Source organism: Triturus cristatus, chromosome 8 (assembly GCF_964204655.1).
Source record: "Triturus cristatus chromosome 8, aTriCri1.1, whole genome shotgun sequence".
Taxonomy (NCBI): domain Eukaryota; kingdom Metazoa; phylum Chordata; class Amphibia; order Caudata; family Salamandridae; genus Triturus; species Triturus cristatus.
In genome coordinates, this window is record NC_140591.1 from 1,263,934,015 (window position 1) to 1,263,960,678 (window position 26,664).

Here is a 26,664-nt window from a genome sequence, read left to right on the forward strand (position 1 = left end):
GCCATTTACTCTTTAGGTACACATCTTTAATTATTATTTGGTCCCATTTGGCTTATCTTTAGTTTATGATAGACCTCTTATATTACTTTTTCAGCCAAATTGTATATTCAGTTGCTCATTTGGTGTTTCTTGTTCTAGATGTATGGTTATATAATGTACCTATGCTTCTAATTATTCTAATAAAGCTCTTTAAACTCTAAAACACTGCTGGACGAAGGGGGGGCGGCAAAGGCTACTGCAAAGCTGCATTCAGGACTAGGGGCCATGCACTGACTACGAGAAGGAGAGTTCAGTCACAGTTTATACAATTCAGTATCACACTTTATAAGGTCACAATTTTGTGTGTCGCGTGCGCTAAATTGGAAGGCTACAGCAGGCATACAATAATGCACTCAGGCAAGTAGCAAAGACAGGCAGGAGACATGGAAAAGGAGCTAAAAAAAGGGCAGATGAACGTGTCATTAAGAATGGACAACACGTCAATCAAAAAAGGGAGACTTCCAAGACCATTACACCTCAAATGAAGGTAGCCCACCTTTACCTGTCACCTATTACCGTATGGTGGGCAGAAGAGACATGGTTTCTTCAAATCAAATCTAACTGGGCAGAATTGCAATGACCTTCGAGCAACAAATTAACTCGAGCACAAATAAACTGCAATATTAAAATAGATTGTGGAAAGACATATCAGTTTCAGTAATGCAACAAAATAAAAGCTAGCACTTTCCTGTGCCACCCCGTTTCAGTTGATAAGCTAATACAGGGCATACCTCAAGGTGCAATGGCTGGGCCTAGAGTTCACTTGAGACCACCCACTACATAATCTTTAGCCAGAACAAATGGCAGGATCTGAAGCAGCTATAAGAAGCAGATCCTTTTGTGATCATAATGGGATCTTTCTGCATCAAAACATGCCCCTTTCCCTCAAGTCCTAGATCATCTTTTCCAATGTGAACAACCGCTCCAAAGACATTGCTTTTGGCAGGTATTGAAAATAGCACACAAACCGGTTATGGAACTGCAGTCCACTCCAGCCCACCAACATCCAAAGGGATGCTAATTTGCACAACTCAGCCTTATTACTCGAGGCGTGTGGGTAACCCGGACAGAGGCTATTAATGAAGACACTTATGGTGGCAGAGAAGTAAAAGCCATGGGAGGAGGAAGTGAGTAGGGTGATCCAAGTGGGGCACTGAACGGTGCTTGTTGGGGGGTGTTCTGTCCAGACATCTATAACTGAATGCCCTTGGTGTATTGAAAACTGGTGAACAGTAAATTGAAGTTTAGAGCTGTCCTGTTCATAGAACAAACTGAAATGACCACAGAAACAAACCCCAGAATCACAAAACAAACATTGATTGGTTAGCAAAATTAAGAAACAAAATATTGGAACTCTTAGCAGTTCTCTGCTGCAAGTCTCTGTTTACTAGGAGTACCAGAGGAAGTTCTGTGGGTTGCAAGGAAAGGTCTGTATGGCCACTAGCGACCCACAGGCCATACATTGAGTGGTACTGGTCTAGCATGCGCTATTTTCACTTGGTTTGCCTCGCCTGAAGTAGCGAATGACTAATCGTCAATAGGCGCATTAGTGTAGACTCTGAAAAGATGCAAGTTCCTTTCTCAACCCACGCGAAATGCCGAAGGGAAGAATATGCTCACGTGCATCACCACAAGGTGGAAAATATTCAATTAGAAGGGCGCGGCATAATAAAAATGAAGAACATACCAAATTAATACCCTGGGTAAGATCAGATAAATCAGCTGACAAGCCTGTACAAATGCAAGGGAGTAAGAATATTTACATGTAACAAATATGCCACAGAATTGACTTCCGGATGCCAACTCATTGTAGTTACATGGAATTTAAGAATGAGTTTTGTTAATTGAGAAAGTATACTTATGTTCCAAAAAGAGTTGTGATCTATAGTCCAAGCAAACCTATCTTCAGGGGAGAACCCATTAACATTTCATCAAACTGGGATGTGTGGAGCAGAGGGCTTTCCTCGCAGAGGTAACAAGCACTTGGGGATCAGCGGCATCACTGCTTTTGAGTACAAAGTTAAAACCCATAGAGCACACGCATCTCTAATTGAGAGCCACTGTGTGGTCCAGCGAGCAGCGCCAATATCACAAAGGCTTCAACTGAGGCTTGTTCAATAAACCTCATGGATTTTATAATATGCTATTTGAGAGGCCAGAAGGTGTGTGGAGACAGGGGGATGTATATGCCAGATCAAGCTACGAATTGCTGCATTAAGTAAAGTATGATGGGTCAACGGCAACTAGTGCCGACACCACAAAGCCACAGGATTTTGTTTGTGCAATTACCGAACTACTGCGGATAAAAAACAACGTTGCAGGTTCTGGGGAGGAGTGGTGTGAAAGTGGTGGGTTAGCTTCCAAGAATATTGTTGCACAACACTACAGAGCCTGCTATCCCTGTAAAAACGTCAGTCTCCAATGTCCTTTCTAAAGGTAACTTGTGACATCTCAGGTCACATGTAATAAAGAAATGATGTTGCTACTCACCTGTAATAAGTTATTACAGTCAAGGGGCAACGTCAAAATGCCAGCAGCCAAGGTGAAAGTTAGGCCACAGAGTATCAGTTATTGCACTTTAAACAAAGCAGCAAAAACATGAACTAGATTTTAATTTTTCAGATTTGTTTTTTTTTGCTCAGAGGACCAGTGATCAGCAGAAAGAAGAAATGTATGGGAACAGGTATATTTTTTGCACACAGATAATTACAGGAAAAACAGAATAGCTCTGCGTTTATTCACAAATTGTGAGCCCCATCATTTCTTTAATCGGACTTACAAAAAGATGTTAAAATCTGTTTAATGTAACAAATTACTGACTACTTTTTCAGGTGTTATTTTGCAACAGATTCTGCTTCAATTCTTTATGTCTGAAACTATACGACCTCTTTCATAAGAAAGAGGAAGATCTTGAAGTTGAGGTGGGATTAGGTCAGCTCCTTGATGAGCCGTGCTACTGCGGTTTGGGTGTAGAGCGATGGTGTGACTAGAATTACAAGGAAAATAAAATTACCCTCTGCCATACATTTTAAATATATTGCAAGTCAACTTGGGAGTTCCATGGTCTTGTAAAAGAACTCTGCCTTCAGCCTCGTAGCTCAATAGAGTTACAACATTTTTCAGTGACTTGTAACATCCTAATAATGTATGTTGGGGGTACTTTATCTCATATACATTTAAACACCATCATAATTAACATACATGTTTAGCATTATTGGTGTATGAGCAAACAGGTGACTTTAAAAAGAATCCAACACTAACATTTTCTTCCTGTACATCAGATCCTTTAAGAAGGCCCACATCACATGTATTTCACTGTTGGCTTCTAGGAGCAGCACATGTATCAAATCTATATTGATGCCTTTAAGACCTTGAGCTGTCCTAGTTAGCAAGCACCCTGTTTGACCAGGGATCACAAATCCCACTTCAGCAGTCTCCAAGGCATGAATCTGCTTTTGTAAGAATTGTTAAGAGGGTATCGAAACTGTCATGGCCCTGAAATTTAATCAGTCTAGACCAAGGTGATGAGCCACAACAATAGGAACTTTAACATTTGAGATAAAAAAAAAATTCAATGTGAATGACATGGTTCAATGTGAATGACATGGTTCCAGAGAAGATAGCCTTTGCAGCTACATTGACCATAGTGGTTTAATATGATCGGACAAGCCAGTATTAAAATAGCACATTACCAAGTAATAAATTGATATAAAAATAAAGTTAAGCAGCAGAATCCTGAAAGTGATGGGGGAAAATGTATTACAAATATGGCAATTACCCCATCCATCCTGTCTGAAATCTTCAGAGGTATATCTAACACATGTCAATGTCCACCAAGTAATCTCGGCAGCCTGTATATATCCCACTGGACCAAATGCCATGAGGAGAAGCAGCACGTTGTACATTAATGTGTAATTGACGATGATGGCGAGCAATGGAGTGTAAATGGCTGCTATGCTGTTTATTGGGCTGGCTCAAGACCAAGAACCACTGATGGCACCACATTCATATAATTGAGGACTGGCTAAAGGCATTCAAGTGTGATGCAAAATAATAAGTAGCTTTCTAAGAAAAAACAAATATGGACCATGAAATCTAATATAGATGACTGTGATACTGCTTGAGGGAAGGTCAGTTCTCTCTTCGAAATCTACTGTACAGGACGCATCCCGATAAATGTAACAATAAGCCAAGGGAAATTTATTTTGCAATCGCAGTTATCAAAAAACTTTGAAATGAGGTTGCAGGTAAATCATAAGTAACATTTCACTGTGCAAAAACTGGTAGCTAAAAAGCAGCCAGATGTATGGACATCAATAAATAGCAGAAGAAGCAGATCCTAGACCGCTTATGGGCATTAACAACCTGCATCTTGTGGCCCTCTGCATGAATGTGTATGCAAGCAATGCCGTATAGACTCTCCCCTCCCCCAACCTCAGCCCTGCAGCAGCAGTGGGTTCTCGGTTACAGGAATTGCTCTCATATGTTGATATTTATTAGCTATCCAGCCTTCTGTAGTAATTCTAATATCTTTTAGGTTGGTGTATGGCAAGCACACTTTCTGAAGAGGCATGCAAACTAGAAACTAGCCAAATTTTTAAGAAATGTTGGTTCAATCATTTTCAGTCTACCATCAAGTTCTCCTACCTGGTTTTGATGCCAAGTCAACTGCGGTCAGTTGTTTTGGCACAAAGGTGGGTCACAATCCAGTTGCAAACAGATTGGTTCTCAATTAAACTCCCACTTCTGGAAATTGAATTGGGCTCCGGTGGTCAAAATGGTCTAAGAGTGTAATCTCTAAATGTCAGGCATACTTTGATCAAAGGCGGAGGTCGCCAACCCATAATCAGTAAAGTTGGAAACCACAACTTCGACTAAAAATACTTATGAAGAGGATGTAAACCAGGGGCTGTGGATCAAAACGTGAAGCTAACATACCAAAGCTGTGGCCCTGCGCGAGAGTGCAATATTATATGATGATGTCTGCATCAAAGAGCAAGTTTGGCACGGAGAGCAACTGATCTAAAACTGTTTACACCCGTTTCAGCTATCCCCTCACAGCACTACAGCAATGATTCAACATGTGTTGTGCACAGTCCATTTAATTATCCGTCATTTGTTCTGTCTCACTCCTTTGGAAAAAACTACATCTGCACCGGACACTAGTAGAAGCAGATCTGGCACTTGGAGGGCTGCTTGCAGCTTGGCATGGCTTGCTGTGGGGCTCTCTGGGAAGGTCACATTTTATTAACCAGTAGGTAAGAATGAATGCACCCACTCCAATATGGCTTATCTGATGGACAAAATAAGTGTGCCCCTTAAAGTTAACCTTCACGCAGCAGCATGGCTCTTCAAAGAGCGGACGTAATCCCACCTCAACTTAAAGATCTACCTTGGTTTCCTCTGCAAGCCAGGTTCACCTTTAAGATCAACTGCATCGTTAACTAGGCCCTCTTCATCAAGAAATGTGCCTACTTAGCTAACAAACTTAAGACCTCAAGTTTAGTGCCATACAAGGAGGTTCGACTGGCCAGAACACAGACGAAACACCACAGGATGGAGAAAACAAGCCTTCACCCACAGGATCTGGAACATCCCATCCAACATCAAAGTAACAGCAACCATCCCACAATTCAAGAAAAAACTGAGAACTTAAATTTTCTCAAGGAACACTAACTCAGAAAGGCTGATTTCTCATCTCCTTCACTAGCTCTACCTTCTCCTCTAATCCCGAACTCCTCACGCCCCCATATATGCCTAGTGGAGTTTGCCCTCTATACAGAGATCTCTTGCTAGCCGGCTAGGTGAAAACTTTAGACAAAATACTGAAATGCAGAGTAACTAAACTGTAACTTTCCGAGGTGGGCCAGAGTTGCTTCTCGAACCCAAAATTGTCATTTTCTGGGACTTAATCAGCTGGGTAGCTGGCCTCGATATAGGAGAGGTGAGGTTATTGGGCCTTTCACACAAAGATACCATTGAGGAACACTAAAGCAACTTCTGACACCAACATTTATTAATATTTCAGCATAACTGAAATGGACAGGTGTACTTTTTGTGGCACTAATCGTCCTCACAAAATATATGGCATGGATGGTCAAAGTGAAACGAACACAATGTAGACCTATTAAAGTAAGACTGGTAGGAATTCAGTCTGTCATCCAAGCATGTTAGACTTTAAATCAGTTAAATTAAATCACTTCAAGGTCAACTTCCAAAACAATGTTTAAAATAAAAAAAAAATTAAACGCGCAATTCCTTTTCGGTTTTCTGGTGAGAAGTAAGGTATCTTTATGGGGTTGTTGTGATATGTTCACATCAATAAACAGCCACAGGGTGCCTTGCCTACGGTAATGATTATTGGCCATTTGTTGTTTGCAAATGAAATAGCTCATCAATTTGTAGGGTAGAGAACGGGACAATTAAATGGGTGGGGGGGTAAGGGGGGGTCTGAGTGTCAAATCTGACATGCTGACTAAGGACCCTGAACAAGAGGAGGTCCACCTAGAGCTTTGTTGTATTCTTTGACTTGTCCAAGACCGGAGACAGTTTGCTACTGTGGTTAGCACTGGCCTAAGTGGTTCTGCACAGCACTGAGCCCTAACCCAGATTACCCTCCACACTAGATCTGCATACATTGGGTGTGCAGGATGCTATTGGTAAATCTGGATTCGATGTTTTTAGTTGGTGTGGTGCATGAAGCAGCTCCTTCAAGTCCAGGGCCCTTGCTGAAGTAATTTTAAACATGGTGCCACTGGGAGCCAATCGAGTAGTTTTAGTAGAGGAGATATGGGTTCTGGTATTTTGAGTAAGGATGGAGATACGGTTCACGCAAGGATGGAGATACGGTTCAAGCAAATCAACTCATCCTCAAGCAAAATTTCAGACTGAATAGGTACAGACAGTGCAAGTTCTAGTTACAAATTAGGCGGTGCACAATCTACTTCGGATTGTCAAGTTAGGACATACTGGGAGCCTAATGAAAACTTAAGCTAAAAATGTATAGTTCAACTTGACGTAAAAAAAATAAATAAAAAATAAATAAAAAGTGCATGAAAGGGCTATAGCATTCTTTATGCATGCTTAGAAGGCACACTCAAGTCACAGTTAGTAATGCCGCATTCCCGACATTCTGATAACGCAGGGTTGCGCCATATTTACAATAATACGACACCACTGCGTTTCCCCTAGTGCTGGCAATAAATGTAGCTGCCTAGCGCCAACGCAGACACCTTTGCCCCATAGTGCAGGGAATGATTGTTTGTGTGCAGGAAGGGACACCTTCCTGCACACAATCACTAATGGCGATTTGTTACTTCAATGTGTGCTGGAGAATGCAGCGCATATATAAGTTGCAACTCATCGTTTCTTCTTGTTGCTCCAGTTTAAGACCAGGTTTTCCCTGGTCTTATTAGGCGCTGCCACATATTTACGCCAACCTTGCAAATAGGGGGCGGCATCAAAAAGCAAATGGGTGTTCCAGCGGAACACCCACTGCCTGTACCATTCACGCCAAGTGCTGCGTGAACAGGGGCATTATTTACAAGGCGGCGTTCAGCCACGTTGAGTGGCTTAACGCCGCCTTGTAAATAAGGTGAAGGGGATATCGCCATCAGAATGTCAAAAAGTGACGTTCTGGTGGCGATAAGTCCTTGTAAATAGGCTCCTCAGTTTCTTATTTTGAAAAAGTGTCTTATTACAGGATTTTTTAAAACATTTATGTGTGCACATTCCTCAGAAAATCAGGCATGGCGAAATGCATTTCACCGGGAGATCAAGAAGGGAGGATAGGGCTCAGAATCCAAGCATGGAGCGCATTTGTATGATTTTACTATCCATGACCAAGTCACCATGTGGAAACTACTCCGTCCGTGCACAGACGCTCATTAGCAAGAATACTTTATCTATATGCCTAAACTCCAAGGGAACAGGAGGCAAGTATTGTAAATTTGTAATCTGTGCAAATACATATCCGATTAGGAGTTGTGAAAATGGGAGTATTTTTGCAGGCGTATATTTGGTCGAATTGAAGATTAAGCTGTCATATGGAGGGTCAAAATGGAAGGAAAGTGGTCAACTTTCAGCGAGGTCATCTAGCTGCAAGCCTAGATAACAGCACATAAACTGAAAGCCATTCAGACCCTGCATTTTAATCGGACACCTTCATGACATGAGCTGCATCGATAACTTTCTTAAATTAGTGTATCAATTCCTCTAAGCGTGCCTTTCCCCCTTACAGGAACCATACATAGGATAATTTTGTTATTAACGAGTTTGGGAAAGAAAAGAAAAAACTAAAGTCTAGTGGCTCCAGCCAGGTCTAGTACAAATGATCTTGGCCATGTTTTACAGTACAAAGAGTTGGACACGGGTCGAGTGCCCAGCGAACAGAGAGTGGTACACGCAGTGACGACCCTGAGGAAACTGTCGCTTAGCACACTCATGACTCTTAAGGAGAGACGGGCTGTAATTACACCAAGGTGAAATCCTATTTAAAAATCTATTCAGAGTATAAACTCGAGAACGTCACGCCGTCACATGATTTGATCCGGACGGACTATCTCCTCGGCGTGTTTGTGGTGGTTCCAGGCCCCGCATACCTGAGGCCGTGTGACTCCGCTGGCCGAAGAGGCGAGCACCAGCTGACGGTCACTTGACTCGCAGCCCCACTATTTAGTAAACTGCTCCGGGAGGGACGCTACGGAACCGGCTGCGCCTTTTAAGGGACATTCCTGGCCGTGACGTCTCCCAATGTCCCCGCCAGAGAATACTAGAACCAGCAGGCCCGGGGTGGACGCACTGACATGAACTGCTGAAGGCAAGGCCGACCTAACAGCCCGAATGACTGATTCAAACTAGTTTTAAATAATTAGAAATTACATGAGAATTACCTTTAACCCGTTCTCGTTTTGCAAGCATTTCAAGGGAAACACAAGACTTCCAGTTTTCTTAGAATTTCTCTTTCGTTTACAAGCGTGACCTGTAAGAAAGACAGCACGTGTTAAAATTACAAAAATTAATATTTGACATGACTTCATAACTTGCACATGTAACACTTTATATATACTCTTGGCGAAGAAACATGCACGACATTTCCGCTCCAACACCAAACAGTTATATCCACATAATTAGTTTAACCTTCCTTCATAAGGGTGGACCCGTTGGCATTTAAAGTGCTGCAAAGGTCACCATTTGGCACGGGAGCGCTAGCTACACCAGATTCATTTTCACTTTTTTTTTTTTTAACAGGGTGCAATCGACCAAGGGCGCGCTCTGCTGTATGCACACAGTGCATGAGAAACCTTCAGGTGCAAACACCCACATTTTTCACCTACACTGTAGTTCGAATTGGGGTGCAAACCAGAGTATGTCAAAAACGGGGTCACCGTCCTCCTAGCGAGCGCCTTTGCATCCTGTACTTTTCAGATCATTTGTAAATGTATTATATATATATATATATATATATATATATATATAAAAAAAAAATTGCAAAGCGGGGTTAGTGGCGGATCGGGCGCGCTAGCGCACCTGTTGCACTGGGATTCGCCAGGGATTGGAATAAATGCAATTCAGCATTATGCAATTTTATGAATGGCTCTTTCAAACTGCAGCGCCATTGTTCAAGTCCATATTTGATTCTCTGCGTTTGCTAGTGCTGTGCAAAGTAACACTCATTCAGGCCCTTGCACCCGTGAACAAATGATCAACAGCCGGAAAACGAAATGGCTTCCAACATCCCATCCGAAAGGGAACCCTGTATTTCAGTGGTGGATTCATGCAACGCTTTATGCGGCTCACCGACGTACAAGATACTGTGCAATTCTACAAGAGTCTGCCTCTCAAGTACCTGCCACACGAACAGGCAACAAAAGTGTTGTACAAATGCATTCAAAATCCCACAAAGCAAAACTACTAAAGAAGCAGAATTTTATAAAGCCATGACAGACGAATTCTTAGCTTTTGCACATCAGGACAACATTTATTGGTTTGATCTCTTTCTATGGGTTAAAGCAATAAAGGCATTTACAACACTTGCTCATAGTTACCAATAGGTCCTTAGTAGGATATATATATATTTAATAATCAGGGCCAAAAGAGACCAATACCTCTCTTGCAGCAGATTGGCGGGGAGGAGGGGGGGTAAATCACAGGAGACAGTTACATGGAGTATCCTTATAACGATAAAACTCAATAAGTTTTGTGGGTTTACTAAAGTTCTAGGACTAGAAAGCCCTCCCATAGCCAAAGTTCCCCCAACTAATAATGTCCAATCAAAGTTTCACACAAATGAGTAGAACCCAGGGAGGAAAACACATTGGCACATGGGTGATGGGATGGTGGGGTTGGGGTAGTCAGGGGAGAAATAGTAGCATTGACAAAGCCAGTAGTTTTGTACTGCACAACGCCAGCCCAGGAAGCTTCTCACACAGAAGGTACACCATGGGTGGCAGTAGCTCAAAGCTCCCCTTGTCCTTAAACACCTAGCTGTCACATGAAGGCCTCAGTGGAAATTAGGACATGGTTGGGAGGGACTCTAAAGGGAGAGAAGCAGCATGCACCATTGAGGGGACATAACAGCGCTCATATCACTCACACCATCGCTAAAGTTAGGACTCCTAAGCTGAAAAAAATCCGAATTTTAAGAATTTCGGAATTCACAGAAGGCATTTAGGAGTCCTAAAGTTAGGACTCCTAACTTCTGTGAATACAGAAATGAGTAAGTGCCTTCTGTGAATACCAAAATGGTAGTAAGTTTAGGATTTTGTCTTAAGTTAGTTCTGTGAATCGGGCCCTTTGTGTTCAGCAGCTGGCACGTAACATCCTGTGTGAGGGAGGTGAACATGGCACCCTTGCTAGGCACATTCTGAGAGAAGTTAGCCTAGCTCTATTAAACCTGGAGGGTATAAAAGCAGGCAAGTACCTAGTTGAGGAAGCATGCAAAAGGCGTGACTGTTTGGCAGTAGCCATGGATGAACTGGTCCACCAGCTCAACTTTTTCGCCCATACCCCACAGAATTATCACCTGTTGCCTCTGCGATAAGGCAGGTCCTGCAGCTGGCACCACTCGAAAACCAGAAGAGGCATAGTGCACGACAGCTAGCCCAGATTTTACATCTAGGCAGATAGATTCCAGAAAATGCACAAGTACCCTGACAGCTTTGCTATTTAGTCAATAGTGACTGCTAACCTGATGGGAAAGTAAGACACCAGGGGGATAAGTTGGGTAGAAAGACCGGTTATGCTCCTGAACAACCACCATGACCTACATCTGATCACCACACACGTGTACACTACCACGAGAGCACAGCAATGGAATCACTTTTACATAACAGGGAAAGCAAAGGTTCCCCTAACCTCATGCTATATGTCACCGTTATTCTTCAGCACCGGCAATAGTTTTTCCCTAGTGGTACAGCACGTCTATGCAAAAGGGTAAGCAGGCTACCCCACCTGATAAGCATCAGAAAACACATACAAGCCCCTCTGACTTTAGCTGTCAAATGACGATGACACACAAAGTACACAGCAGACAACGGAAGCCCCTACAACAATGCAAAACATAACTTTGCCAGAAGTGCATTTTTATGGACTGAACGTAAGCTCTCACAAACAAGGTTTCTACCCGAGTAGCTTCTCAAAATGAATCTTTCCCACGCAGCTCTTCAAAGAATGACCACTGCCAGCCAGGTCTGAAGCAGCAAGGCCCAGCACCTAAACCATCTCCCACCCCTTCCAACTCTCTACTCATCACACCACGGCTAGGTGCTCATGGAAGGAGAGAGCACTTCGAGACAGACCCTCAACACTCCATTTACTTTAGTTTGATGCACATATCATAGGCATCTGTGTAACATGTTTGAGTTGAATGACGAGTAAGGGCTACCTCACTGTGATGCTCTTTAAGCGGAAGAGAGGAGAAGGAGTAGTGTGCCCTCACAAACATCCTGTCACCTCTGTCTTACCTCCCAGAACCTCAATTCCTTGATACTATGCTTTAGATCATCTTCATCACCTTTCCTTCTAGCCAAAGCTTCAAAGTCAACCCATCTACAGCCACCACACTCAATTAGAGGCGGGCCTGCCAACAAATTAACAAGGAGAGCCGAATCAAAGGACTAACTGGGCTCTAAGAGCACTCAGAAGAGCAGAGCCCTCAAAATAGTTGGGATCTAAATCATGCACCAAACAAGTGAAAACAGAAATGGGGGTGGGGGTACATCCGACTATTATTTTTGCACAGCACCCACAATGAATTCCCATTTTGGAAAGTTCTCCGATACACGATAATGAAGAAAAAGGAGACGATATAAAATATTTGCCTACGATCACAATTGGGGAAGACAGGATTGACACCAGGTTTTCTGGTTTCACTTTATGCAACTCACCAGTTTGTTGACTACCGCTTTTCTTTTAACACCAAATGTTTATGATTTGTTTTAAACTCTATGTGCATGATGGTAGAGAGTGGGTGGAAGGCAAAAGCCACATTTAAGCTCAGCTCGTTTTGGGCTTGAGAATCCAAGAGGACATCGAACTGACCGAGGCAGGTATCTGGCTCGAGCCTTAAGTGGCCCGCTTGCCTCTGTACTCAACTAAATGCCAATCACACCATTCTTCTGCACTCCATTTATTGTGACCAGGCTAAGACTGCCTACATCCCTTCAACCCCCCCATGCCACTCATCAACTCATTCACTCCTCCCAATTACCACCAATAATATGCACCGTATATGCTCATACACCACCAGTAGGCTCTATAAACCCATGCTCCGCCCAGCGCAAGCCTTGCCGAGACACCCTAATTGCACCCCACCAATCTTTTAAATGAGGCTCCAGATATCAATTGCCACTTCACTTACAACATTCCCCATGCATTCACCAACCTAGCTACAAACAAGACTTTACCAGGTGACTGTGACAACACCAGACCGTCCCACTGTGAACACCACTTTCTTCCGGTACCCACGCTTCTCCTGTTGAGGCGACAGGGGTCCGACTTATCCTCAGACATCGTCGCCACACTGAGGACAACTTTCACTTTTGAGTGTACCACCACACGACCCATCATATTCTACAGCCCATCTTTAATAGAACTCTTTGTCTGTTCAAGGTAAAAAAGAAATTAATCCAAATAACTCAGTTCTCTCGTCCCTTATCTTTAAATAAAACCAATTAAATTAAATTACAGTCTAATCAACTTGTCTTCCAGATATTATGTTTGAAATGTATTAAAAATGCATAAAGCACGCACCTGCTTTACGGAGTAGGACGGTTGAGTGCATGTAGAGATGTACGCCGAAATATGACAAGTTAAGAGGGAAAAAAGAAAAGCAACTAGCATGGCTTGTGGTGGGGCTTCTAGCAGCTAAATGTATTATAGTTTAGCAATAATAGAATGTGGCCCCAGGATTCTAACGTGCAGATTGCTATGTTACTATACATTTCACGTTTAAACATTCCATAAAATATACCATTCCGTATCTCGAAAGTTGTTAGTGCAGTGTTCATGCAGCCAATTCTGTATAATAAAAAAACTTTATAGAAAGAGCTGGTAGATTTTATGTGGTTGCCATGGAATTGCAAAAGTGCTGGCAAAGAAAATAGGTTACTTAAACAGCAACAGCTTCGATTTACTATTTATAAGGGACCCAACTTCAAATACATTGCACTATGGCAAAGGCATTGGGTATTTTAAAGAAAAAGGCACCTGTATCCCACGCATCCGAGTATTCCACATACAGCATTCCACATGCAGCCACCACCGCCACTCGTTCATTTTTCAGCATTTCCACCCATAAGAAGATGGGCCTTTCCAACCTGAAGGTCGATGGGAAGGGAGTGCCATGTTGGTACCCAGAATACAGGCAGCCTCTGGGCAATAGTGGGTTCTGAGAGAAAAATCAACTTCCAATCCCAGCAATTTTAAGAGCCACGCAATGAGCAAGAGGTACCGTCTCCGCAGCCAGGTTCCTGACAAAAATGGAGTTTAAAACATTTGTTGACCATTTGCAGACAAATACAATTTCAAAGCAATGAACACTGCCTTTGTCCGGGGCTATTCAACCAGCAAAAGCGGAATTTACAAACAGCTTGCTACTAAAGGATATCAAAGAAAACGCGGGCTCGAATATTTATAGAATTCTGGCACCATTATCAAACAATGTACACCGATGACTCCTTGTTAGCATTGCCAGGAGACGTTTGACCAGATTACTGTGCGGGAAGGTCTATGGGGTGACCAACAATTGAGACAGGTCATAATGGGTGCGACCACAGAATAATGCTTTTTACTTCTGCATCTGTTAAGAGGGAAGCAATTAAAAAAAACCAAAAAAAAAACCACACAATTACATGGAGTATCCTTATAATGGATAGACAATAAATTTGGTAGGTTTACTAAAGTTCTGGGATTAGAAAGCCCTTCCGTAGCCAGAGTCCCCCCACTAATACTGTCCAATCTAAGTTTTACACAAATGAGCAGGCTTTTATACTCTGCATATTTAACTGGCGGCCAATTTGTCACTCTTAAGTGGTCTGTTGAGAGAATCATCCCAGGAGCCACCAAGGCTGCCCACAGCATCGGAGTGCATTATTCCTTTCAGTTAGGCAAGTCATCACCACAGTGCAGGCTGCAATGATTGGGACACCGCTGCTTGAGACAGCCTTTGCTTGTTCATAGGTGCCATTCGGACTGGTGACCTCCATGGCCCACAGCTAAAGAATCCTTCAGCACCACACAAGGTGGGAGAAAGTAAATTACCTGCATCTGGTAATTTAGACACATACCACACAAAGCACAATCACCGCAACAGAACGTTTTCTATCAAGAGAGCATTAATAGCTTGAACGTCTAGGCCCCCAGATCTGAATGTGGAACAACTGAGAAACAGGAGGTCCTGGGATCAGGTGCCTTCTGCGGACACCAAGGGAGTTTCATGCTTCTTTGTAAAAGCAAGTAACCTCAGTCCTGAACAGCATTTCTGAATTAGGTGATTTGAGGAATGCATCAATGCACAATGTGGAACGCAGAATAAGTGGAACAAGAATGAAGCATTTTCTTTGGCTGGCATACCCAACCTGGAGAATATGGACACACAGGATTATTAAACTGGACCATTTTGATCAGAAACCAGTACTCTTTTGCAAGGCTATTTGATCTGGTGGTTTATAGGGACATCAAAAAATCAACAAGACTTAAGTGACCGATCAGTCAGTCTGGGGAGCAGACAGAACAAATTTATAGACTTCTATCCAGTGCTGGTGGATTATCCCCTGCGGATATACTGCTCTACGATGGCTATGACCCAAAGCACATATCTTACAGGAGGAAACATTGAATGAGATAGGTGTACTGGGCTGCAGCACCCCACATGACCCACTGCTGTTATTGTTTGGAGGTTTCCCACATTTCCAGTGGTGAAGCAGACTCGTGGGATTACTTGCAGCAAGGAAAACCAAGGAGTTGAAGGCGCACAGGACCAGTAAACTTTAAATTTAGAGATAATCTCCTCCTGTATCTATGTATAGTAGAGAGGAACTAACTTAGAAGTAATTCCCAGTTGAGAATGGATACATTGTGGAACTTTTGACCATCTCACAAACTGATCGGGATCACGTGAAGTGGCTCACCGTCTATGTTCTGTGCGCACAGTGAAGCCATCACCGGTGCCTTTGAGGGTTGTATAGGGGATGCTGATTCCAACAAAAATGAAGTGTGGGGTGAGAACTCAGCAGAAGAAGAGTCTGGCTGAAGATAGTGGAAGTAAACAAAATGCTGGTTGTGAGAATCATAAGAAAAAGCATGGTTAGTTAAAAGATTGTAAAATCTAGTCCGTCAGTCAATGACGCTAGTGATGGCAATTTGGCTAAACTAACGCATCTATCGCTACGTTGATGGCAACATCGTACAATTTTAGGCATTCTAGGGCCTAAAGTTAGAAAGAACCATCTCCTACATTTCATATTGTAAAGCTTTGTTAAACTATTGGTATGGTGTTATTAGATGCTCATTTGTGACGATTATGTTCTTCTATTGTATCTTATTCCCAGTTTAAATACCCAATAACAATAATGGATATTCAATTAAAAAAAAAAAAAAATTGCGAGGAGTGCACTACATTCGAGAGTGAACCAAACAAATCACATATGCCCTTACAAACTAATCTGGATTTGTTTAACCAACGAGAAAGGGTTGGAATAGGTAATGTCACCCACTATGCATGCATAGAACAGAACCCAATACCAATATACAATATTAGCAGCTGGACTCTGGGGAATCGAAGAGATAAAGGTGCGACAGCGCCACTATGAGTTGCTTCCACCCGCCAGCTGGAGTTCAGATATGATGGTACAGCTTCCTTGTGAATGGGGCCTAAAAATGTCCACATTAGACATATCCGTAGCAAGGACTTGAAACAGACGATTCTGGTTGAGATGCACTTAAGTGGTAATGGGTACAACTATAGGATCATTTCAGTTAGGTACAGAAGTTCTGCTAAGCATATAGGCAATTGCCATACTATTTCAAAAGCTGATAACTGGGAAATATCCATGAATGATACTAAGAGTGTGAGAACCAGGAGGAACCCAAGCCGAGGTACAAGGCCCCAATAGCCACACTGCTGTCCAAAAAGTACCAGGGGTAAGAAACAGATTTTGGGCCCCCCAAGTTTTAACTATTGTAGCACGAGGCTTCTTTTTTGTAATATGTACTTGATCCTTAACGTATTGGACCAGGTTGGGTTTCAAGCAGTATGCATGTTCAAGATCAAATGATGCATTGCATTTGATGCAAGCGCCTAGGAGCAAGTCAGTTTGAAGAGATGTGTTGGAGCTACACTAGGCATTCCCTGGCAGACAAGATGAAATGGATGTGCAGCTAAAGGCACAGACAGAGCAGAGCCCATTGCTGAACGAGACCAGGACATAAGCAGGAATTCCTTTGGGTTTAAGATCTTTAAAATAAGTATATCACCATGTCCGTCAACTTCAAGACAGTAGTTCCCACAGCGTAGATTTGTGGAGTTTGCGCTGCCAGGAAAGGGAACAGGATGGTATTAATTCAAATATTACATCTGTCAAAGTCCAACATTTTCATTGCACTCAATTCATCATTATATTGCCAAAAAACAGGACTGTTAAGCTACACACTGAAAAGTGGCACCCATCAGGACACTACATGAAACAGTCCGTGGGCAACTCATGGTAAGGATGTTAAATTATCAGAAGTGTACTCTAAACAATTCCTTGGCGTTTGCACACATCTGCAGCAAAACCAAAAGAAAAGGGAAGTAAAGAAGCCGTATTGAGTGTTGAGTTAGGTAGCGAGAACCCCCAACAAGGACCCATCCAGTATTTCATAAGTGCGGTTGCCGTTACAGGGACAGCAGTTCAAAGTTCACTTATAACAGTTGATGTGGTTTTCCTTTTAGCTGCCAGCACCATGACTGTGCCGACCACATCCACATTCCGGAATAGTTTGTCAAAGCTCAAGCAGGCAGAAGTTTTTGGGAGGGAGTGGTGCAAGAGCACACATACTTCTTGGAGGCCCCCTACTGCACGAGCGGGAGTATCCAAAAATACAAATTCAAGACACTGCCATCATCCAACACAATTTGCCTTCAGACTAAGACACCTCTAAACACGAACATTCTCTATAAGTCGCAAGTGGTGTTCAAAATTAACAATTTGTTTTTGTGCAAAACTTGCATTTAGTATTATTTAAGCGCTAAATTGAATCCTAGTGTCCATTTTGGATGCAATTCGAGCAAAAAAAAAAAAATGGGTAAAAAGAAAAAAGGTGCCATGAACAGACACTAGTTGGATATGATCTGGGGTTATGTTTTCATGGACGTGACAAAATTATGCCACGTGGCATTAAATGTTGGGAATATTGCGTAACAGGAAATTAAAAAGAGTTTAACAAATTTCACAAGGGCCTTCTAGCCGCTTACAAAGATCAACAAAACAGACGATTGATCCGAACAAAAGGAGGCAGCCTTAAATTATGCTACAATTGCATGGAATCAAACTACCTCTATATAAATTCCAAAGACACAAAATAGCAAAAACCCATGAGCTGTTGGACAGCACAGACCTGTTAACAAATAAGAACTACTTTTATTTTAATCTGCAGCTGTAACACTTTGGTTGATTAAGATTCACTTTATAAAATGTAAAACGGAATCTGTGGATCTCCATAGAACAGATACGGTGTCACCATATTCAATCACTTCCATTTTTGTGTTGAACAGCAATGAGAATACAATTTATTAACAGGTGAGAAAGTTAGTCTATCCAGACTGCTTCCTGTTGAAACAGAACATACCGCGTTTCACAGCTTTACATTCATGCATTTTGAATTATTGGTTACCAGTGGAAGGTTCAGACTTCAATTATTTACTGTGCAACTCTTGACTTTTTCCTCATGCTTTCAAGTGCCATATCTGCCAAAACCAAAGCTTCGGATGTTATTATTAGTTTATTTACTTTCCCCAGGAACTCTTTGATGGAAGGAGACGGGTCTTTAATTACCCTAGATGAACTTGATTTATCGCACACCTCCCATAGCGTGAATACATTTAAGATTCAATGACAGTATTCTCGGTTTACAGTCTAGTGTTTCTGGTCCCGGGAGATGTTCTTCGGAAAAAGACAACGAGAAGCTCACATCCACAGATTAAGGCACCAGTTCTGTGGTAGGTACATGCAAAGAAGGTGCACCTACCAATTCATGTACACAGGTTAGGATGCGGACTTGGTAGCACTGAAAGAACATGCACAGGGAGGGCACAAAGGTCCCTGCAGACCACGTTGCACAGACACCAAAGGCATTGGTCCTGCAGTGCAGCAAATTGTAGTTCTATAATGACTGCTGCCCTGATGGGGAACGGACATGCTTTATGGCGGGTAGCACTCTACTCTGTAAACCAAAGTCAGTGGATAATCCCATGGTTAACCGTTACTGTTGAATAAGCTTGGCTACACGGGTAGACTTGTGCTCTTAGGACAATGAAGAGGCATTTCATCCATTGACTTGTGGTAGATTAAGTTTGATGTGATTATTAGTGAGAATTCGTGAAAGATGAGACTAGCATGTCTAGATGTGCTAGAGGAGATGGGGTGATGTTCGATAGAAAGTAGATGTTACACAGAAGAAAATGTCGGGATGAGCGGTGAGTCGAACTGGATAGACAAGATAGGCTAGAAAAAGTGAGATATTGTTAGCCTGCAAGGAATGGTCATCCAGAAAGCGATTTGTGAAGAGGCGCAGTTAGGTTGGTGACATAGTAGAGTGTAAGGTGGACAGGTATGTGGCAGAGCAGGCTACTTTCAGAGGACAGACAGTCAGAAGAGGCTCATTCAAGGAAAGCCAAGGAGAGGATAATCACTAGATTTAAAAAATAAACAAAAAACAAGGTCAATTTGTGTAAGGGGCTTTGGGACTATTGTGGGAGTAGGTTTCTGTAATATGGTGCAATTTGAGGAAGTATAAAGAGTTTTCTTTTTGTTTTTTTAACGGATGGGGGCTTGTTACTTGTGGGCAGCAGATTAATGTTTTGTTTGCCTACTGTCTGTTCATTTTTAGATACATAGATATAAACGATTTTGATTATTTTGTTCTTCTACTATCCATTATGATGTATGCCTTGCTAGATGGTTCTTTACAATTTGCAAAGTTTTGGAGGACCAAAGCATTTCTCGGATGTGCATTGAATTATTCAGGTATGCTCTAGTTTACAGAGGTTGGGGTTGGTTCTGAAGTTAATCTTCATCAAAGTATCTTGAAGGGGTTGGGGTTCTAAAGGACAGGAAGATGCTCAGTTTTGTATCTGTATGTGGAGGGGAAGATCCTGCAGATCATTTCTTCAGTTCCACAGAAAGCTGGTCCTCCAGCAAATGCGGTGCTTCTGAACCTCAAGTTTTGAGGGGTGGTGGCAATTCAGAACATGCACAGAACAAGGGGTTTAGCACTACCGTTCATTTCCAAAGATCAGGGTTGCTGCGAATGCACGTCAGGCAGTGGTCGAAGTGGGCAACAGTACAGTTAATTCAGATAGTTTAAATAATTATGCTGAAGTGTTCGCCAGTGAGTCTCCTGTGCTGTGAAATGGAAACTGGGCAGACAGCTAAACAAACCTTCTTGACAGGGTGCCTGCTTGCCTTAATCTGCAAACATAAAGGGCAATATGTCAAAGATACGTTTGAGCATTTACTGGCCTTAATTGATGTAATCACTCAAAGCTTTGTGATGATAGAGATTTAATATTGTTGAGTGGTAGTCCAAAGAGTTAACTGAGCTGTGTAGTGTTTGCTTTTACATGCAATTGAATTTATATCAATCAGTGTTTGAAAAGCGCAACACTGTTACCCCTAGGGGGTATCTGGGCTCTGAAGATGCAGTGTCACCGAACAGCCAAGTCTTGAGTCTTTTTTAAATCAGCCAGGGTGGGTGCAGTTCGGAGGTGATGGGGCAGGTCATTCTACGTCTTGGCTGCGATGTAGAAGCACGTTTACTACCCCGGGAGGTGTTGAAGGGACAGTAATGTAAACTCTGGGTATTATTAAAATCTATATTCTGGAAGCACCGTTTTATCTTCACCTTTATGCGCATGTTGTAGCAGTCTCTTATACAGTGTGTGATACAAGTTTAATATCAAATCTTACATATTCACAGTGCTTTCTGTCACAGGCTGTGACCTTGTAGCACTAAAAATACACAAGTCACTGTTCTCCACTGCACCAAACAATAATTCTGTGGCTCTCTTGTTACACAGACCACTGCAGTGCATTAACTAATAGATGTTTCGTTATGTACTGTAGTACATTTCACAATTAACAACTTTTATTATTATTTTTTTTTTAATTTAAACTGCACGTTATTTTATATGTGGCTACCCTACAGTTAAAGACCTAAAAAAGTACAGAATATTTCATTTTTGGCCACCTATTTCAGCCTGCCCTCATGTTCATTAACCCCGCCCCCCCCACCCTCCCAGCATACAGCATCACCATTCCCATACTTTTTTTTAAGTTACTTCGACCGCTGACGTCCAGTGTAATTTCTGAAGCATATACCCAAAGATGGGCGAAGAGGGATTGTAAAGCACATGCACACACCATATGGTGAGCTCTGCAGCCATTACCCACTTACTGGATATGCTGTATGCGCACATATTGGACGATGGTTTTACGCTTGTGCAGACAGACAGCTGGCACTGTGCCAGGAGAATGTCATCTTTAATACTGCCAATGCGCCTTTAATTGATTGGATGCCTTTGTAAAATGCTCAAATCTCATTCTTGTACAATGTCGGCAGAAATCTTCACCCAAGCATAAGACCTACCGAGCCAGGGCTGCTTATACCTCCCTCACACTGACGCTTTCAGATCGATGTGGTCCTCCCCACTCTTAACCATTTTAAGCGCCCATTTTGTTAGGGCAATGATACTTCTAGCGACACCTTCCATGAACTCCCTCCCTTTACCCATATTGTTACAGAGAGATGCAATTTAATTTCAATCGTATTTAAATTTACCGGTCATGCCTAGCTCAAGGTTCTCCCACCCCGACTGTTCTCAGTTACTTGGACTCTTAGACATCGAATGAAAAGGACAAATACTTTATTAACTCCGCTACATGAAAACCTCACTACTAGCAGACACCAGGTCATGTTGCTTGAGGGTGTTGCAATTCGCCGTGAAAGGCAACTTTATGGAAATAGCTTTGGTTTCCCCAAAATTCCCTGGGGCAGTGTTCTGTGCTATTTGCCACCCCACCCCCCTCTTTCCAAGGATTCCTTACTAGTTTGGCCAAAGTTTGGGTTAGGGCTATACAACCAGGGCCAAGAGTCTTGCATCTCAAGTATAGCATTTAAAGAATGGCGCACAACACTACAATGAGGGGGTAGCAGCTTTATTAATCCCACCTCCAGACATCCAACGGGCTGTCAACAAATACACAAGCAATATCCACCATGAGCCACTCACGTTCCAGTTTACCCATTACACGTTACAGCTCCTAGCCATGACAGAGTAGTTTCATATAAGAAAAACAGAACTTACAAAGGAGATGAGGACATACATGCTTAAACATAACGGAGTCAAATTGCCTTGAAATTAGTGAGGAGGTTCTACTCAGACCCATGCATACCTTCCTACAAGACCCATACAATAGGCAATACCCTAGCTCGTTGTTGCCTTCCCCATCACCCTCCCATCAAAAAGGTTCCACCCAATGATGGGCTCTAACAGTTAATGCATCCATTAGATATCTGGGCCCAAAAAGATCTGGTTCTGTGGCCCTGAGGCAGTGCTGGGAAGCACACTAACAATGACAGACACAGTCACGCACCAGGAAATCATCAAGTGCAGCCTGACATGACTCACAAAATCAAGTTACATACAATAACACAGCTCACCAGAACACAAGATCCACTCCAACTCCCTCAAAACACCGCTACAAGGAACCCTTCCACAAAGACTCAATTTGGTAAACCGACAATCCCAGACATCAACCAGATGAATAACCTGATGCACAAAGAATCCTGACAAAACAGATACTCATAACGAAAAGAGCAGGATAGTGCTGCAACTTCAACACACAGGTTCACAAACAACTGTTCATACTATTCTGTAGAGGCCAGCTAAGGAGGAGGTTTACCGCCAAGAAAAGCACAGATACCTAGAGCTACATTTGCATACCAGTTTAAATAAACCACTAGAAATATTGGCATCAAATCATTTCAACTGGATACATACATTATGAGCTGCCAGACACAGTAACGCTCATATATTTTAAATTGGCACATTTGCATGTGATCCCATACTTGACCCACCCCGTAGATTTTCATACCCAAAGATGAAACACAAGACTATGGACTTTTCTAGCTTTCAAACATGCAATCAGGGCCGGACTGGCCATGGCGGGCACCGGGCATTTCCCCAGTGGGCCACCAGGGTTGGTGGCCGATTTTGGGCCCCTGGGGGCCGATTTTCTTACAGGGCCGTTTTTGCAGCATAGCTGCAATATCGGCCGCTGTAACGAAATCGCCAAAAACCGGCCCTGTTAAACAGCTCGGCCGCACCCCCAAACTCCGGGGTGGCTAGCCAAGCACTTTGCCAGGGTCGGTTTTGGGTCCCAGTCCGGCCCTGCATGCAATCTACTGCCACATTACAGTCTACAGTGCACATTTCAGTCCCAAAGTGTGGTAACATAGGAGAGTTAACTAGCCATGAAAATACCTAAATCTATTCAATTCCAACGCTACCCCCTCTTCATGCTGCAGACACCCTTTACTGAAAACATAAGTCCAATCTCTTGAAATATTCCTACTCTATATACCACTAATGCCTTTGCAAAAACTAAGACGTGGTCCTGTAGAAGGAAAAGACAGATGTTTCTGGTGCACAATTCCAGCAGATTTTATTGCAGCGAGTAGACCAAACTACTGTTATCTGCGAGACCATACTCGTGACACAAAAACAATGGAAACTAACAAAAGCAACTTTTTGTCCAAGAATGCGGAGCGCTGTGTTGAAAAACCTAATAGTTCAGTTGTGTTTTATTGGAGGATGAAGTTTAGATTTGAATAAAACCATATTTCTTGGGGTTTTTCACTAACTGGTGAGTTATGAGCAAGACAAGTCAGAAGATAAACTATTTATAGCAAACCAGTGCATCCCAGAGTAACAAACTGCTGGCCTGTCTTATCAAACACGCCCGAGGATAGTGCTTTTATTAACAGTGAGGAAAACAACTTGTGAACAGAAAGTCGTCCAATTTAACCACAACCACTACACAGGGTTAGTGCTTAACAATATGGAGGTACAATCAGTTTTGAGAGACATGGTCTTGTTTTCTAGAAGCATTGTCCATTATAAAGCCACAAAAATTCTGCGGCAAATGAGGACCCCATTAGTGCATAATGTGATTAAAAGCAAGATATGCAGTAGGTTGCATAGACCATCCAGCAACGTCATTTTAACCTCCCAGCAATACAACAGGTTTCAAAGCTACAGAATATCGGTTTTGAAAGACACTAAACACGTGGTAGAGCGCTGACAAACTACCACCACCAACTAAAGATGGTCTTGCATGGAAACACAGGAAAGCATTTTTATTTACATTTTTTTCTACCTCCCTTGAGTAGAACAGTTTATGTAGATAGGTCAAATCGACCAGCGTTCACACGCCTTTTGTATTAAAAGGGGTGACTTCTATAATGCACGTCCTAGTTAAGTTTAAAATCATTGATTCCATTTCTTAAATAAATTTTTGTCAAATTGTCTTGCGCCTCGACAAGCATGTCTAAGTGCTTTACAGACCCGAGTTAACATGAAAATCTATACACATTAAACATATGAGGGCAATGTATAATGGCAGGTAATGAGAAACAGTTCAGCGTTACATTTGTGGAGGAGGTCAGCTCATGCACCAAGAGCTGGAAGGCAGCAGTCGAGCCCTCAGGCTTGCCTTGCACAAGGTGATGGAGGTAGCCGTGTGTAGCATGTTGGTTGCGTGGACATCCCTAATGTGCTGGGACGCTACTGGAAATGTGCCCTTCATGCTGGAGCTTCACAAGTGAGAAGGATGCGGTGTAGGGAGGCCTTCATGGGTATTTCTCTGCATCCTCCATCTAAGAGAGGTTGTTTTCTCGGTATTTAGTGCATGTGTGCAATGCCTTGCACAAGTTTCCAGAGGTAGCCGCTTCAATGATGTTGGACTAGAGTGAGGGGACCGAATTTTCTCTTACATCAGTACAATGGTGGACCCCGGTTAATGACGTCGGCTGCGTCTTAAGGAGGCTTGCAAGCAAAGGGTAGCTGTTTACAGTTTTGGTTAAGGCCACGTCTTGAATTACGTTTTTAAGATTGAATCTGGGGACGAAGTGTCTGATATTTCGCATGACTTGGATAATGGGCACATTTTGCAACTACCTTGATGTGAAAGGCAAGTTCCACTCAAGGGTTTGGTCCCAGGAACGTTGCAGAGGAGATTTAGGCACAAAGCCAATTTTTTGTTCATTTGCTCACTCTCCATCCAGGTCTGCATTTTAGATATTCGTGATATACTTATAAGACGACTGTTTGAACAATCCATTTTCGGGTACTTCATGGTGCCATTAGCAATCTGGTTAAAGGAGATTATGTTTTTTGCAGCAGTTCGACTACAGAGTCAACATAAGTGTTGAACAAGATGGGAGCCAATATAGAGCCTTACAGAACAGCAAAAGAGGGAGCAACCACTACATGGAGATAAGACTAAATGCGTTATCATAAGCAATCTAGTTTCCAGATGAGAATTACAGACATAGCCTAATAACTGGTGCCTCAATATAACATGCCACCCAGGAAAGCCTTTTAACAGCTCAAACAGGATGAATAAATATTAATAAACCCCATCTTCTGTATAATGGGTGTTAAAATGATTTGATGATTAGGAGATAGCACGCTTAAGGACATAATGATGAATTCTTCAACTAAACTCAAGAAGCAAAAATGATGAATAGGAATGTCCCTTGTGGCTTAACTTTTTTCCTTTTCATACTTAAGAATTGAGTTAATTCCGTCACGCCTGCCTATAGAAAAAGAATACAATAGATTACCCAAGATCACTGTTAAGGGGGATGATTCAGCTTCTTTAAAAAAAAAATTCAAAAAACACACAGAACTTGCCGGTTAATATATGTTTGGCTTTTAGTCAGATATTGAAAAAAGTCACTTGGACTAGATTCTGAAACCTAGGCAGATTCATCCTATAAAGATTTTTAGGCATAAAAACATTGTATACTAGTGACTGGATATAGTTATCAAAACTGCATACTGTGGAGTATTCAAACAGTCGCAAAACTAATTTTTCATCACTTGAGAAGACCTGTTACAGCAAGTGCTGCAACCCAGTGCATGGATCCAGAATTACTAATATGGTTTCTGGGGGAAATGGTACCCAAAGACGCAAACAGAGCTCCGAGTCACAATGCTCCATAACTCCACGTCTGAACACAGGCGCACCCTCAGCAGCCTCTGGGCTTTTGAGTGGTAACTGCAAAGGCACCCAAGAGCAGGGCAGTGACCGTGAAAGACCCATTACCAAAGATCTAACTAGGACCCATAGGAAGCCACCCTCTGCCCTTTTCAAGGGCAGAGGATTTTAAACCCAACCCCCACAAGTTTACCCATAAAGTCGGTCCAGAGCACAAAGGTTAAAACTCTCAAAAAACTGCCCTCTACTCAATCTGGGAAACCCAGAAAACGACTTATTGTTGGAAAGGAGTGAATTCGAAACTGAAACCCCACAGACAGCTGAGGAATGGGGGTGGCGCTATCCGGTTTAATCAGGATATGCAGTTTACTGGTCACAATGCAGATCTCCATTTTGGGGGAGCTCCTGAAAGAGGATCCATGATAAAATGACTCCCAAAAGGAACGTAGGTCTTATAGCCATTAGCTAGCAAGAACTTGGAAGATACAACAACTTTGCTCCTGAGAAGGCACGCACGAACTATCACCAAAGTGTGGCGTGGAGTGCTAAACGGGCAGTCTACAATGTGATATGTCATGCTACCACCTGGTAACTACTCCTACCACAGTGCAGGGAAAGCGACCCAAAGCTAGGGTGACAAACG

General features: G+C 42.5%; 1 long non-coding RNA gene across 1 annotated transcript in view; it reads right to left on the reverse strand.

Moving 5' to 3' along the window:
- LOC146805692 (uncharacterized) overlaps positions 1–26,664 on the reverse strand; it is a 32,399-nt gene that overhangs the window by 2,358 nt on the left and 3,377 nt on the right. Inside the window, exon 2 of the long non-coding RNA XR_014967493.1 lies at positions 8,931–9,019. This is a non-coding gene — a long non-coding RNA (uncharacterized LOC146805692). The remainder of the gene's footprint in view (positions 1–8,930; positions 9,020–26,664) is intronic.